We start from the raw sequence: 16,214 nt of genomic DNA, 5'->3' as shown, positions 1-16,214 counted from the left end.
GATTCCATGTACTAATAGCTTGTTGAGGATTTTTGTATCTATATTCTTGAGAAATACATAGTTCTGTATTTTTCCTTGCTTGTAATGCCTTTGTTTTTGTGTTAGAATAATGCTGGCCTCATAGAAGGAAGTATCCCCTCTGCTTCTATTTTCTGGAAGAGATTGTAGAGAAGTGGTATTATTTCTTCCTTAAATATTTGTTAGACTTCACCAGTGCAACCAGCTGGGCCTGATGCTTTGTTTTTTGGTAGGTTATTGATTCATTTTCTTTTTTACATTTATGCTGTGCTTTATATTTACCTATGTAGTTACTTTCACAATGTTTTTTATTTCTTAATGTGGATTCAAGTTACTGTCATGTATCTTATTATTTCAGGCTGAAGGACTTTGTTAATCATGCATGACTTAACAACAGAGAGACGTCCTGAGAAATTTGTTAGGCAATTTCATCATTGTGCAATGATTCAATTTTTAAAATAGACATAGGCCTGTTAAGATTATCTATTTCTCTTTTGGTGAGTTTTGGTAGATCTGTTGCTAAAGGAACTGGTCCATTTCATCTAAGTTATCAAATTCCTGGGTATAGAATTCTTCATACTATTCCTCTCATAAACTTTTAATGTCTGTGGGATCAGTAGTGATAAACTTTTTCATTGCTGATACTAGTAACTTGTGTCTTCTCTCTTTCTTGGTTAATCAGGCTAGAGGCTTATCAATTTATCTTTTCAAAGCATCAGCTTTTGGTTTCGTCTATTTTCTCTATTATATTCCTCTTTTCAATTTTATCAATTTTTGCTCTAATTTTTTTTTCTTCTGCTTGTTTTAGGTTCATATTCTTCTTTCTCTAGCTTCCTAAGGTAGAAGCTTAGGGTTTTTTTGGTTTAGATCTTTCTTCTTTTCTCATAAATGCATTCAATACTATAAATTTCCCTTTAGCACTGCTTTTGCTGCATCCCACAAATCTTGATAAGTTGTATTCTCATTTCCATTTAGTTCAAAATATTTTTAAAAATTTCTCTGGAGACTTTTCTGCCCCACATGTTATTTAGAAGTACGTTGTTTAATTACCAAATATTTTGGGGATTTTCCAGCTATCGTTCTGTTACTGACTTCTAGTTCAATTCCACTGTGGTTGGAGAGTATACTCTGCGAGATTTTTACTCTTTTAAATTTGTTGAAGTATGGTTTGTGCCCCAGAATGTGGCCTATCTTGGTGAATGTTTCATCTGAGTTTGAGAAGAATGTGTATCAGCACTTGTTGGATGAAGTATTCTATACCTGTCAATGGGTCCAGTTGGTTGATACTGCTATCAGCCTGCTTCCTTACTGATTTTCTGCCTGGTGGATTTGTCCACTTCTGTTAGAGAGGTGTTGAGGTATCCAACTATAACAGCGGATTTGTCTGTTTTTCCTTGTAATTCTATTAGTTGTTGCCTCAGATATTTTGATGCTCAGTTGTTAAGTTCATACATATTAAAGATTACTATGTCTGGCTGGGGGCCGTGGCTCACACCTGTAATCCTAGCCACCTACGAGATCAAGGAGGGAGGATCACTTGAGCTCAGGAGTTCAAGACCAGCCTGACCAACATAGCAAGACCCCATCTCTACTAAAAATAGAAAAATTAGCTGCCTGCAGTGGGGCACGCCTGTAGTCCCAGTTACTGGGGAGGCTGAGGGAGGAGGATCTCTGGAGGATGAGGCCACTGCACTAGGGCAACAAAGCTAGATTCTGAATCAAATAAATAAATAAATAAATAAATAAAAGATTACTATGTCTGTTTGGAAAATTGATCATTTTATCATTACCCAATGTCCCTCTTTATCCCTGATAATTTTCCTTGCGCTGCCTCTGCTCCCAGAAGCTGTGGCTTGCCCCTTGCCAAGTCCACCTCTGAAATCTCTTCATCCCGTTGAGGAGATGGACAGTCCCTGGTTTTGTGAGGTTGGTTGACATGCCCTGCTGGTATCCACAGAGCAGCGGCCGGGGACTAGAGATGAAGTGTCAAGTGTCCGGGCAGAAGGCGGGGCCTTATCTGTGTCCACGTCAACTCCCGCGACCGCTTTTGCCTTCGCTCACGGTTAACGGTTGTCCACAGACTCTAGTATCTTTTTACTTTTGCCGGGCAACGTGCAAATGAATTTTTCTTCATGCAAAAGTATCTCCTGGCGCTTCAACGCCTTACGTAGCTCGGCCGGCCAGACCCCGAGGCCCCAAGCCCCGGGAGCTGGGGCTGAAAACCCGGGGCTGCGAGGACCTTCCCGGCTGCAGTGACGGACACTCGGCCCCTCCGCAGCCCCCGCGCCCCAGCGCGGTCGTTAGGGATGTGGGTCCGTCACCAAACGGCTGTCTAGAAAGGAGTCACGATGTGACCAGAAACCATTTAAATATTGTAGGAGAAGGATTGATTCTTATTTGGGGCACTTACTTTGCTCTATTTAATATTTGAAGGAGGGTGGGTCTTCAAAAATTTTTTATTCTGTACCGAAAAATGAGACTAATTCCTAGTAATGAATGTGCAGGTCCGGATTTGTGGATGGCAACCCGATGAGATTACTACAGAGCCACTAAGGTCTTAGGGTGTGGGGACGTGGGCTTAGCCTGTGCAACCAGACAGACTGGTTTGGATTCTGGCCAGGTATTTATTACTTGTGTGATCGTACCACCCCAATTTCCTGCTCTTTAAAGTATGGATGGCTCAATTGTACCCGTGCAAAGGGCAGATGGATCTTGGCGAATGGCAGTGGATTATTATCAGTTTAATCAGATTTAGCTGCTGTTCCAGATGTCATGTTGTTTGGTTGTTGGAGCAAATCACACAGGCTTTGGCCCTTGGTCTATCAAAGTTGGAAATAATTTACCTCTTTGATTTTGTTTACATACATAAATAATACATGTCACTGCAAAGAATTCAAAACATATAAGCAGAAGAAAACAAAGGTAGCCTGAAAGCTTCACCCTAAATTAACCACCAATATTCTGGGAGCCAAGTGCATAAGTGGGCCAGAGGGTCTCACTGTTTGGGATGTAGATTCTCACTTACTCCCACCTACAGGGGTGACTCTGTCCCTAAAGTCCAGAGCTTTCCAGAATCAACATCTCCAGAGAGTAAACCTCCAGTCTTCTGCTAGTGGGGAGGGGATATGGGCTTTTAACCATTCTGTGTTCAGACTTCACCCCACCTGTTCCACCACTGGGCACCTGCTGCCTCCAGTCCAGAGCTTTTGAGGGGTCCGTGGCAGGAGTGAGCCTGCCTGCACTTCTGCTGCTGCTGGCTTAGGTCTTGGCTTTCTCATGTTTGCTAAAAGTTACTACCAAACATCTGCATTCTTGCTTCCAAAATTACATTGCTGTTGCCTTCTTGCCACTTCTATTTATTCTGTGGTTTGACCTTTTAAGTTAATCCCTTTATGATCATTTTGGTAGAGTTATAGAAGGGAGTAGAGGTAAATGTTCACGTTCATTTTTTGATGATAGGTGGGAATTATAAAATTCTCATATACAGTTTTATACACTGTTTATGCTCAACCTAATGTCTTCTTAGAGCAAAGTAACCGTGTGTGTGTGTGTGTGTGTGTGTGTGTGCAGGACAAGAGGGCATCAGCACTAGACTCAGATGCTTAGTTGAGCCTTAATTTTATGACTTTTACTCATTTTTCCCTCATATTTTATAAATAGCTTAAGTTATAAAATCTATTATTTCACTCATTCACATTAAATCTATGTCAAAGTTTCTTCCTTTCCAGGAATGAATAATATCTGCTTTGCCTGGAACTTAAAAAGTTTTTCAAAATACGGTAGGACCTCTTTCTCTTTTATTAAACATACTTGTATCCCACTTACACACATTAGCGAAAACTAAATCTTAAAAACTAAGAAAAAAATATAAAAAGCAAAATTTATTAAAGCTCTCCCAGATGTAGGGCCATAAAAAAATCTGCAATCATTTCCATTTTTGTTCCCCATTTCCTTCTGATGTGACTTATGTCTCTAATCCCAAACAAATACAATCAGCAAATGTTGAGTGCCAATTTTAGTCAAGTAGTTGTTTGTTTATTCCAGGCTCTCTCAGATGCCAGTGACAGAAACTCATGTCAATCTAACTGAAACCCCAAAGGTAATTTATTTGTTTAAATACCTGGAAATTCCAAGGGTTTTTGGAGCTCTAGTTACAGCTGGATCAAAAGGGGTGTCCAATGATACTGTTAAGGGTTGAGTGTTCTATCTACATATCTATCACAAACATTGCTTTATAAAAATTTATCATGCTATTGACAATAATATTTAAAAAAATCTCCAAACAATCGTTGTTGTCATTTAAAGTAGTTCTCTGAGGAGGGTAATTTTTCTTTTGTAATTTCCTTCTGGTCATATGCATTAGAGCCCACAGAAGGAAATCAGTCTAATAATGTTATAATCATAGGGCATTCACTAGTCTAGATCTGATAAAATTTTTTTTTATGGACACTTATAATTTTTTTGGTCTATGTAGCATATGAAATCACTTATATGTTTGGGATTTCCTCGGCCTTATTAGCCATAGTGGGAAGGAGAGATTGCCTCGCCCAAGGGGAGATGAAAATGCCAAACTCCAGCCAGGTGCAGTGGAAACTGATGGCCTTCTCTTCTGTGTCATCTCTCTTTTAGTTCTGTATTTATTAACTTAAATCTTATATTTCTCCCTTTGGCCTCTGTTACTTGAATCTTCTGGTATCAGCTGGAAAAGGGGGTCTGGGAGAAGAGGTGCAGAGAAGAGGATATAAGGCCAGAGTGGGCCTGGGAGGCAAAGAGAGCCCTGGCAGAGGCCTCAGAAAGCAGCCAGCTGACTGCCAGTGCAGCAGGCATAAGCTGCCAGCCACAGGGACGTGCTCCTCTTCCCACCTTTGCTTCCACGCCCGTGGGCACCTGAATTATGGCCATATTTCCTAGTGTCTGCCTACTTCTGTCCTTGATCCCCTAAACACTTTATCGAATACAGGGATATTGTTAAAACGTAAGTCAGGTTATGCCAATTCTCTGTGAAAGCCCTCCAGCACCTCCCCATCCTCTCAGATTAAAAGTCTGTGGTGGCCCCAGCAGGGAAATAAATTGAGGGACACGGGGCCACCACCACCCAAGTGCCCATGATCACCCACTTTCACACCGGCCGTGAGGTCCACAGACTGGGAGCCACTGTGCCTCACTTGTCCCCAAGCCCACGGAGGGGTGGCACTGTCAGGAAGGGAAGGCGAGGAGGACAGAAGAGACAGTGGGGTGGGGTGGGACTCACCACTGCTGCGAACTAGCTGGTGTCAGAATAATGCCAACCAGGGGAAGCCGTGGGGAAGAGAAAGGGCGGGTAGTGGCGCTCTGAATAATGCGCCTGTTTGTCCTCTTTGGACTTTGTCTATTGTTCAGCACCATCTCCCGTCCCCCACGAAGGCCGAAGCAGAGGTCGAGGCAACGCTGGCGAGGGCCGTGGAGGTGCCGGCTCTGCATTCCCCTGGACCCCGTGGAGAGGCAGCCTGGGGTGAGCCGCGCGTCTTCCCGGCCGCCCCGAGTCCCCTCGCCCACAGCTCAGGTCCACACAGCGCCCCCGCGGCTGCTCGTGCCCAGCCTGTGTCCGCCCAGCCCGTGTCCGCACAGCCTTCGCCTTGGGGACAGTGAGCACGTCTTGCCCTCGGAAAGGCTCTCACGCTTTGGTCACCACCTCTGCTGGCAGCATGTGCGGTCTCAGTGTCCTCTCTGTCTTCGCTTTCAGGGTCAGTCAGGTTCCTTCTAGCAAACCCGACGCAAAGATTTCTTCCTGTAAATGTGAACCTGAACTTGCTGAAGAAGCTCACAGTGGTTCCCTGCTGTCGTGGCCTTTGCCAGAGGGAGAGGCTGGTGTCACACCGCTGCGCAACATTTCTGGAGCTGGCATCTGCCCGGCTGCCCAGCGTGGACAGAGTTTCCTTTGGACATCGGGAGAGACTGGTCCCATCCCCGCTATACCGTCTCTGCTGGGATGTGGGTAGAGGGGAGGCTGCAGGGACTCGCTGGGGGCTGTGCTGGGTGGTGGCACTTCCCAGCTGCTCTCCATGGGGTGCGGCCCAGACTTGGATTCCTGGAGCCTGTGTGCTGGGGAGACCGGGGAGGGGTGGGAAGCAAGAGCCCTGGGTGATTAGGCTGTCTATGCTGTTCTGGGTGGGGGTCTGGCCAAGGCTGGCTCTCTCCCAAAGCGGGAAGTCCCTGCTCTGATTTGTGTGGGTGGAGAGCTCTCTGTTCAGGAGGGGACAGGGACCGTTTCTCCCACCCCAGGCCGGGTAGGGGCTGGCAGGCTGTGCTGCTGGCCTCCCGCCCTGTCTCCTGACCCTCCTCGGGATCCGTGTTGCTCCTCCGAGTGTTCTTAGAGTAGCCGTGGAGGGTGGGAATGGCAGGCTGCTGAAACTCCACTGCTTGGGGTTGGCAGAGACCCTGTGCTGTACCTTGAGATGGGAAGGCGCCATTGCTGGTAAGATCAGCTGAAATGGGGGTTTGGGGGGGATGGGGTAGCCCTCCACCTCCTGTCTCTTAGAAATGAGGAGCAGGTAGTTGACCACTGCTTCATTGTACTTCTGGCCCATCAACGAGTCCTGCATCTCTTGCTGTCTATAACCCACAGATGCCAGGAATTAAGTCTGCTGGTGGTCCTTGTAGCTAGAGAGTAACTCCATGTGGGGCTTAAGTTCCTCATGTTCATGCCCACATCTATCCATGGATCCTTCACAATGTCCTCTAACATACGCCTCTCCCTGGGATGGAGAATGAGAAATTTCTTGAGCAAGTTTTCACCCTCCATGGACATGGAGGAGGGAATAGAACATATTCTGCTCAGCACCTGCTCCCACAGCTCCTTGAAGTTCTGTCCATCAAAAGGCAAGGATCCATTTACCAGTGTATATGGAATAACTCGCAGACTCCATACACCCACCAGGTCAGACTTGTGGCCCTGGAAGGATTCTGGGGCAGCATGAGGAATCTTCCACAGAAGGTACTGAGCTTGTTGTGAAAGGTGAATTTGTTGCTGAAGCCAAAATCTGATGTTCATGTCAGCATCCAAGAGCAGTTTTTCTGCCATTATGTCTCATAGACAATACAATTCTGGCGACAGCTTGCACAGCAGACACTATTGGTAGAATTTGGGTTTCTTTTTCTTTCCTACTCCCATGAGCCACTAGGTACTCAAATACCTCTCCTCTAATAGTGTACTTCCTGATGAGCAGAGAGCTTCCTCAGTGTCAACCACAGCAGACATCTCACTACAGTGGTCCGAGCCTTCGTGGTTCCTACTTTGCAGGATGGTGTCGAGGCCGGAGGAGTCCAGCTGAACCTCACGGACAAACCTCACGGCTGCTACTTTCCCAGTTGGGATGTGCTGGACCAGCTTCACCTTGGCCGTGTTACCCTTCACGGTGGTCTTGAGGATCCTAGTGGCCATTATGGATCTCTCAGCAGAGTTGGCCGAGAGGCCCTGCAGCATCTTGGACTTTACTGTTGTGCTTGGAGTCCAGGTGTCTCCAGGTCAGCTTAAGTTTGAGAAAAGCTGGTGAGAAGCTTCGTCCAAACCACTTCAAAAGAAAATCACTTCCAAAGTTCACCTGATGAATTGATCTTTATTATTTTTTTAATTCCAAAATATTAAGGTGGTACATATATACCATAGAGTACTACTCAGCCCTAAAAAAGGATGAGTTAATGCCTTTTGCAGCAATTTGGAAGGAACTGAACGGATCTTTATAATGGAATCAAAACACAATATCAGCGGAAATAAACATAACAAAGGCAAATAAAGACAAACTATAAAGGGAAAATCAAATAAAAAGAATAAAGAAAAAATAAGAAAAGACTAAAAGCTGGAAGGACCAGTAAGCTCGGCCCAGCCTGGGACTTGTACAAATGCTTGGAAATCCAAAGCAATAGCTCCTTATGAGGTCATAGGAAGAAGTAAACCTATTAACAAGGCTGGAAATAATCTCCAGTGGTTTTCTCACTTTTTGGTCTCAAGAATCCCCTGGTCTTTAAAAAAAAATTTTTTTTGAGGATCCTAAAGAGCTTTTTGTTTATGTGGATTATAGTTACCAACATTTACCTTATTAGAATTTAAAACCTGCAAGATGTTTCAGTAACCTTTTCATTTCTACTTTGAAAAGGCATCATAATTTTTGGCTTTTAAAGACTCCATGATACCTAAACTTAAAATATTCCATTTTTTTTCCTTGAAACTCTCAATGATTGGTCTCAAAATGATGCCACAACTTGACTAGCATTATGATACAATACAAAAATGTTCTGTTGCACAAGACATAGTAAGAGTCATTATTAACATTTATAATGCCTAGGGGAAGATGTCATGCTTTCTTATCTACAGTTTTGCCCAGTTTCTTTGGAATAGATCCTCTCTTCCACAAGCCAGAGAACCTGCTATGTCCATTTCAGTATCTTTAAATATAGAGGCTGCAGCTGTGAGTTGAGAAAGAGCATTTTCTGCTCTTTCTTTTTTAAGCCAAGAATCCACAGTGCTCTGTGTGCCTCTCATTCAGCATGGGAGGGACTTCAGATACTGGTCATGTCACTGGCCCCTCAGGGGAGGAGACCAAGATGCCCCTACATGATTTTTCAAAAAACGTTTTCTTGAAGTATAATAATAGATACAGAAAAGTGCACAAATCCTCAGTGTGCAGCTTGGTGACTGTTCACAAATTGAGCTCATCTATTTAACTGGCATCCAGATGAAGAAACAGGACGATACAGCTCCCCAAGATCCCCCAGCCTCATTTCCAGTCACTATCTCTGCGGTGAGAACCACTATTCTGCCTTCTATCTGCATAGATTAGTTTTGCTTGTTTTTGAACTTTACGTAAATGGAGTCATATGGTATTGAATCCTTTGCATCTGCTTTTTGGCTCAATATTTTTTAAAGATTTATCTGTATTGTTTATTATTCCAAATGCCCCATGTGTGACTATAACACAATTTGTTTATCCATTTTACTGTTACTGGGCAGTTGGAAAGTTCTCAATTTGGGGATGGTTAAGAATAGTGTTGTTATAAACATTCTTATGTAGGTTTTGGTAAGCATTTGCATGGTTTTCTGTTGGGTGTATGTATATACACATACACCTAGAAATGGAATTGCTGGCTTATAAGGTACGCATATTTTTAGCTATTATGGACACTCCAGTTTGTACCCGTTTTACACACCCACCAGCAGTGTATGAGCTCTGTTTCCTAATACGTAGTATTGTCTGCCTTTTAAAATTTAACCTTTTTGTGATATGTAGCAGTGTAGCATTATGGTTTTAATTTTCATTTCTCCGATGCCTAATGATGAAGTAGAACACCTTTTCATATGCTTTTTGGCCATTTGCATTCCTGTGCCATGCCTGTTCAAGGCTTTTACCCATTTTTCAGTTGAGTTGCCTGCATTTTTCTTATTGTTCTATAGGTATTCTTTATACATTTTGAATATGAATTCTTTGTTGGACATAGTCCTAATATATATTTCCCCTCTCCCCACTTATCCCTGTTAACTCTCTGACATCACCTCCTTCTATTTTACCCATTGATCATCCCTCTCCAGCCACTGAACTTCTCTTGTTCCTTAAACTTGCCAGGCACACTCCCACCCAGGGCTCTATGCTAGCTCCTACTTCTCCCTAGAACATTCTTTAACCAGAGATCCATGTAGATCTCTCCCCAACTGCTTTCAAGTTTTTGCTCCATTGATACCTTCTTAGCGAGGCCTTCCCTGATCTCCTGTTTGGTCTCACGCATCCCTTGCACAGCCTATCTGCTGCCCTCGTCCATCACCTTCTGTAAAAACCAAAAAACAACTTTGTAGTATGGAAAATTTCAAATATACATAATTAGATTAGTATAAGGCCCTTCCTAATATATCTATCATCCAGCATCAATAATTGGCAACATTTTTGCCATCTTATTTTTATCCATAAATATTTCAGTCTGCATCTTCAATAAGTACTTTTTTTTGAAACACAGACACCATGCTGTCATCAGAGCTAACAAAATTAATTGTATCATATAATAGTCCACATACAAATTTCCGGTTGTCTCAAAGATGTCTTGTTATAGCTGATATGTTTGAATAAAGGTCCAAACAGGGTATGCATGTTGTGTTGCTTTATTGTTTCCATAGCAATATCACTATTCAAAATACTATATATTTTATGTATTTATTTATTGTTCTATCTCTCCCATTAGAATATCAACCCCACGTGTGCAGGATTTTTGTCTGCTTTATTCTTTGCTATATCTGCTCCTAAAATGGTTCCAGGCACGTAGTAGCCTGGAAGAAATGTTTGTAGATTCTGTGAATGAATAAGTGAATGAAGTTGGCAACACGGATTCAACAGTCCAAGTGGTATACTATGCCAACATCGTTCAATCTATTACTTTCCAGCTCTAAAACTTTGGGCAACTTTCTTTTTTGGGGGGGGGCGGGGGCAGGCAATGGAAGGTTGGGGCAACTTTCTCAGCTTCAAATTTCTTATCTGTATGATGGGACTAAATAACACCAACTTTGGAGAGTTGTGAGAATTAGACAAAATATGTGTACAGTGTCTAACATCTACATTCTCAATGTAGCTATTATTTTTGTTTTTCGTTGTATCTGCCTTTGTAAAGCATAAGCAGATGAAAGGTGTACAGTTAAGAATTTAGCTTTACCCAAACAGTAGTCTGGGCTTTATCCCTGGTTCCTAGGAGGTAACCTCTAAACCCTTGAAATTTCTTGAGCGATAGGAGTGTCTTTATTATTCATGGTGGGCTCCTCAAACCAAGTGACTTGTGGTAGGCCCTTTAGGCCAGGTGACATCAGCTTGACCTCCAGGGAGTGGAGTGGGGGCTGGAGACTGAGTTCAACCACCTGGGCAATAAATCCATCACTGGTACCCTATGTCATAAAGCCCCAATAAAAACTCTGGACACTGAAATTCAGGTGAGCTTCCTTGGTTGACAATACCCTATTCATATTAACACACATCAATGTCAGGGGGCCAATCCATTCTGAAGACAATGGGGTGCATTAAAGTAGGACATGTCAATGCCCATCAGAAGAACTCCCTTCCAGAACTGGAAATTGCTTAGAGATGGCGAGTGGATATCCTGGTGTGTTCACTTCAAGTACTCACCTTGGTCCATGAAATGAGTAGATATGGGGCTATTGCAGCAGTGCAGAGATGGGCTGAATCTAGACATGTTTCTCCTCCATGCACTCAGGCACAAAATGCCAATAAGAACTGTTGTGTTTGCCAACAAAAGACAGAGACTGCAGACGGCTGTGGGGCAGCTTCCCTGGTCGGGAGGCATTGCACGTAGCTGGCAAGGTGGGATGATGCCGGGATCCCTGGGAGGCTACAGTTGATGCTGACAGGATTATTTGCTCTGGTCAAGGCTTTGCTTACCAGGTGGTAGACGCAAATGCCCAAAATACTATGAAGGGGCCAGAACAGAAAATATTGCACCCATTTGGGTAACTGCGTAATTTCTTCAGACCAGGGAACACACTTTGCAACTCATCATGCCCAGCAATGAGCAGAGAGAGATCCTCAGAGTAGCAGTTTGGTAGAGAATTGGAACGGACAATGGAAATATCTGTTGTCAAAACAGGGGCAGGTGAAGACACGAGAGGCTGGCGCACACGCCTTCACGAGTGCACGCTTACCCTCAACATGAGGGCAACAAGGGGGGACCCCCACCAGGGAGTTTACTCCAATCTTCTGGTGTATTTGGGGAAGACGCGGTTGGAGAAGAGTCTATACAATTCTTCCCACAGTGGGAGGATGCTGGCATAACTATATAACTCTTCCCATGGGGGGAAGATGGTGGTGTGACTACACTTCTTTCTTTCCCATCCCACATCATCTCAACTTTCTTTTTCCCTGCCTGATGCAGCAGTCTCAAGACCAGGGCTGCAACTGCGAGTGCTGGAAGCAGGAATGGTTCCTAAGCAAGAAACTGTACCTACGCCTGTGACCTCTATGTCAGAAGTCCCAAGGGCCGATGGAGGACATCGTGCCTTCAGACCCTGCGGCGAGTTGGGGTTGACAATAAATGTGCTGCCTGGCTTAGGGTAGAAATAGCCTCACAGCCCTGAGCGGGAGGATTATTATCCCACTTTCACAGATGAGGAACCTGAGGCCAGAGTGGTTAAGTAATTTGCCCGAACACACTCAGACAAGGCAATAGATTTGACTCCAAGTCTTGTGGACCCGGAAGTCTCAATCAGTCACTCTGTTGCATTCTGGGCCTCTCTGCCAGTGGGGGGGGGCTAGATTTGAAATAGGGGCTGGTGTGGTGTGGTATGGCAGATCGATTAGGGCCCCAATCTTTCACCCTTCCCTATCCATACCTTGTGCTGTTACCCTCCCATACTGACTGTGAATTCGACCTCATCACTGGCCCTGGCCAACAGAATATGGAAGAAATGGCGGGTACGTCCACTTTGAGCATAGGCTTCACCTCAGGAGCCCTCGCATCCTTAGGATCTTTCTCTGTCTGGGGCCACGAACACAACTTGCCACAGGATAATCCAGGGAGGCAGCCTCAGTCCAGGCCATGCTAGACCAGCCTGCAGCTAACGACACCCAGCCGAGATCGGCAGATCCCGCCGCTGATAACAGATGCATAAACCAGCCCAGGCAAGACCAGAAGAATGGCTCAAATGCCCTGTAGACTTGAGAGCAACAGTTGTTCCAAGCCACTGGGTTTTGAGGTGTTGTGTCATGCTGCAATAGCTAACTGAAACATGAGGAAAACCTGGTCACAAGGGCCATCAAGTCCTTAGAGAAGTTGGAAAGAAGCGTCTAACGTCCTTAGTTCCTTTGATTTCTTCTCTGGGCCTGTAAGACTCTCCTTCCCTGCATTCCTTACACCATCTCTCCCCCAACCCCAAAGGAACCTCGCCCGTCAGCCACTGGGATGACGGCTCCAGCCCGTGCTCGGCTGCTCGCCCCGTGTCCCTCCTCTGACACGGTCTCGGTGCAGGAAGAGCCAGGCCTTTCAGTGCAATTGTCTGCCAAGGGCTTTGTTTAAATTGGCCTGCTGGTTTATAGGCTGACGTGAAGCCAGTTTCCCTTTCTCTTTCCCTTAGGGTTGGGGAGACCAGGGTGGCCCCCAGGGAGAACACTGGGGTCCCAGGAGCAGACGCCTGGGAGAAAGGTAAGCCCCAGTGTCACCCTTGGCCTTGGAGCCTAGGCCACACTTCCACTCCCATCCCTGACAGGCCTAGAGAGGCCGGTGCTGCTCCGAGGGCCTGGAAGAGGCTGGCAGCCCAGGCCTCTGGAAGCTCAGTCCCAAATCCAACTTCCCCCCTGTCCTTTTCAGACATTCCCAGCCCTTCTGGGTCAAGGAACCACCGTTGCTGCAGGGTCTGCCCTGGCCGCAGGTTTAGCAACTGCCAAACTGTTTTCCCTTGAGGGCTTGAGCAGAAGCAGAAAGTGATCTCACATTTTCACAGCATCCCCCTGGCTGCTGAGCGAGGAAGGGACCTCAGCCAAGCCGGGGCAGGAGCAGGGAGGCCGGGCAGGAGCGGAAAGATGACGGGCGCCTGCCCGCAGGGAGACACAGTTGGATCCTAGATGCATTTGGAGGGTTGAGCCAGCAGGATTCGCTGATGGATTAGATGTAGGAGAAAAAGAAAAGGGCTTCAGGATTTGGGGACTGAGCAGTTGGAAGGGTGGGGATGAACTGAGGTGGGAGGAGCAGGCTGGGACGAGTTGGGGGAGAGAAAGAGCTCAGGGTGTTGGGCTGGGAACCCAGAAATCAAAGCCCCAGCAGTAGCTGTGCCACGCACTAGTAACGACACCCACGAATCACCTACATATGCCGAGCCTTCTTCCTGGCACTTCCACACATCATCTCGAGCTCGCCACAGCCCTCTAAAGTGGATTTCACCATCCTCATTTCACAGAGGACAGGAAACAGGCTCAGGAGGGTAAGTGATGCAGAGCGAGGACTCAAACCCCAAAGCCCGTGCTCCTAGGCCAGCACAAAGCTGCCTCCTGAATCGTATGTCCACTCCGTCTTGCTGGGTTCCAGTGTGTGCATCTGAAGATCAAGGGGTTTGGGGTGCGGATCTCTCTGTCCTGGCAGATAAATGTGCCCAGTGTGGGCCTGTGACTGCCTTTCTGACTGAGGACATTTAGTGCCAACACTGAGCAATCTGGCTTTGAGAAACAGCCGCCGTGAAGAGCAGGACAAAGAAAATGCCCAGATGACCCACATTCTGGTGTTGAGGATATTGTGATGCATTATGAATGGGTCCTTCTGAAGTGTGGTTTGAACACCTAGTTAAATAATCATTCATTCCTGCGTATGAGACATTTTGAAGGATAAGCTCTAATGAAATAATATTATGAGTTGTGAATTGGAATATTAAATTAAATATGACTTACATTCTTTTCTGTCATCTCTAGCTTTCTTCTTGGAAAAAAAAAAATGAATTTCTATGGGAAGTAGAGGTTCCCGAGCCCCTCACGCGGATTTTATGTGTCATTAATAAGCCAGTCTTTAGGGGATGGGAATAGGAGGAAAAACAGAATCTTGTTGTAGGATTTTTACTCAGATATTACTCCATGGCCTCCACGGGTGTCATGGTCTGTTTGGGCTGCTATGACAAAAATGCCACAGACTGGGTGGCTTCAACAACAGGCATTTATTTATTTCCCACAGTTCTGGAGGCTGGGAAGCCTAAGATCAAGGTGCCAGCAGATCTGGTGTCTGGAGAGGGCCCACTTCCTTGTTTGTAGGTGGCCACCTTCTTGTTGTAGCCTCACGTGCTGGAGAGCAGAGAGAGAGGAAGTGAGCTCTCATGTCTCTTCTTACAAGGGCACTAATCTGGTTTATGAGGGCCCCACCCTCATGACCTAATTACCTCCCAAAGGCCCCAGCTTCTAATATCATCACACTGGGGGTTAAGGTTTCAACCTAAGCATTTTGGGGAAGCACAAACACTCAGTCCCCAGCTTTAGGGAAGTAAGTGTTCAAAGTGCTGGTCTCTGGGTCGGACAGATCTCTGTGTGAATCCTGGATCAACCACTTACTAGCCAGGAGACAGGTTACCTACCCCTGCTGAGACTGCAAGACGGTTACAGATACAATGGCCCCTCAGAAAACTTGTCCCTTGTGATTTCTCCTTTAATCCATGAGGCACTTAAAAGTATATTGTTTAATTTCCAAATATTTATAGAATTCCTAAATTTCCTACTGTTTTTTCTTATGTCTAATTTAATCCTACTGTGGTCCAAAAACATAGTTTGTGTGATTTCTCTCCTTTTAGATTTCTTGAGGCTTGCCCGTTTTTCATCCTGTTGTTTTATTTTATTTTTCATTCAGTCTCTATAGAGACTGTTAAAAATTGCCAGTGCCGTCTATATTGCAAGTCATCACTGCAGGGTATTAGGAAAAGTTTTCAATTAGCAATAATCTGGCCTCAGATAAACCTCATTGGCTATGATACTGACACTGCGCAAAAATTATTCTAAGTGTGCTTGGAAAGAATGTATATTCTGCCATCATGGGGTGGAGTGGTCTATAACAGTCAGTTAAGTCAAATAGTAGGGTGTTCTATATCCTTACTCATTTCCTGTCTACTTCTGTTTCTTATTTCAGTTCTATCAGCTTTTTCTCCATATATTTTGATTCTCTATTGTTGGGTACATGTACAATTCCAACTGTTATATTTTCTTGATGTATTGACCTTTTTATCTCTATGAAATGTCTCTCTTTGTTTCTAGTATTATTTCGTGTCTTACGGTCTATTTTGTCTGATACTAATATAGCCACTCCAGCTCTCTTTTGGTTACTGTTTGCCTGGTGTATCTTTTTCCATCCTTTTACTTTCTGAGAAAGTCTGCATTTCCCCTTCACTTTTGACGGATAATCTTACAGGGTACAGAATCCTACGTTGGTGGGTTTTTTTCTCTCAATATTTTCAATATTTCACTCCACTCTCTTCTTGCTTGCATGGTTTCTGAGGAGGAATTGGATGTAACTCTTGTCTTTGCTCCTCTACAGGTAAGGTGTTTTTTCCCTCTGGCTGCTTCCAGTATTTTTATTTATGTTTGATTTTCTGCGGTTTGGAAATAATATGGCTAGGTATAGTTTTTCTGGCATTTATCCTGCTTGGTGTTCTCTGAGTTTCCTGGGTCTGTGGTTTTGAGTCTGACATTAATTTGGGGGAAATTCCCAATTAT

General features: G+C 44.9%; 1 non-coding gene across 1 annotated transcript; it reads right to left on the bottom strand.

Moving 5' to 3' along the window:
- Positions 1-15,354: 15,354 nt before the first annotated feature.
- Positions 15,355-15,495, bottom strand: LOC138376774 (U4 spliceosomal RNA). The gene has a single exon (XR_011231741.1). It is a non-coding gene; the product is annotated as a U4 spliceosomal RNA (small nuclear RNA).
- Positions 15,496-16,214: the final 719 nt, after the last annotated feature.

This window comes from Eulemur rufifrons, chromosome 28 (genome assembly GCF_041146395.1).
Source record: "Eulemur rufifrons isolate Redbay chromosome 28, OSU_ERuf_1, whole genome shotgun sequence".
In the NCBI taxonomy this organism is placed as follows: Eukaryota; Metazoa; Chordata; class Mammalia; order Primates; family Lemuridae; genus Eulemur; species Eulemur rufifrons.
The sequence above is the reverse complement of the archived record's forward strand: the minus strand, read 5'-3'. Positions and strand labels throughout refer to the sequence as shown.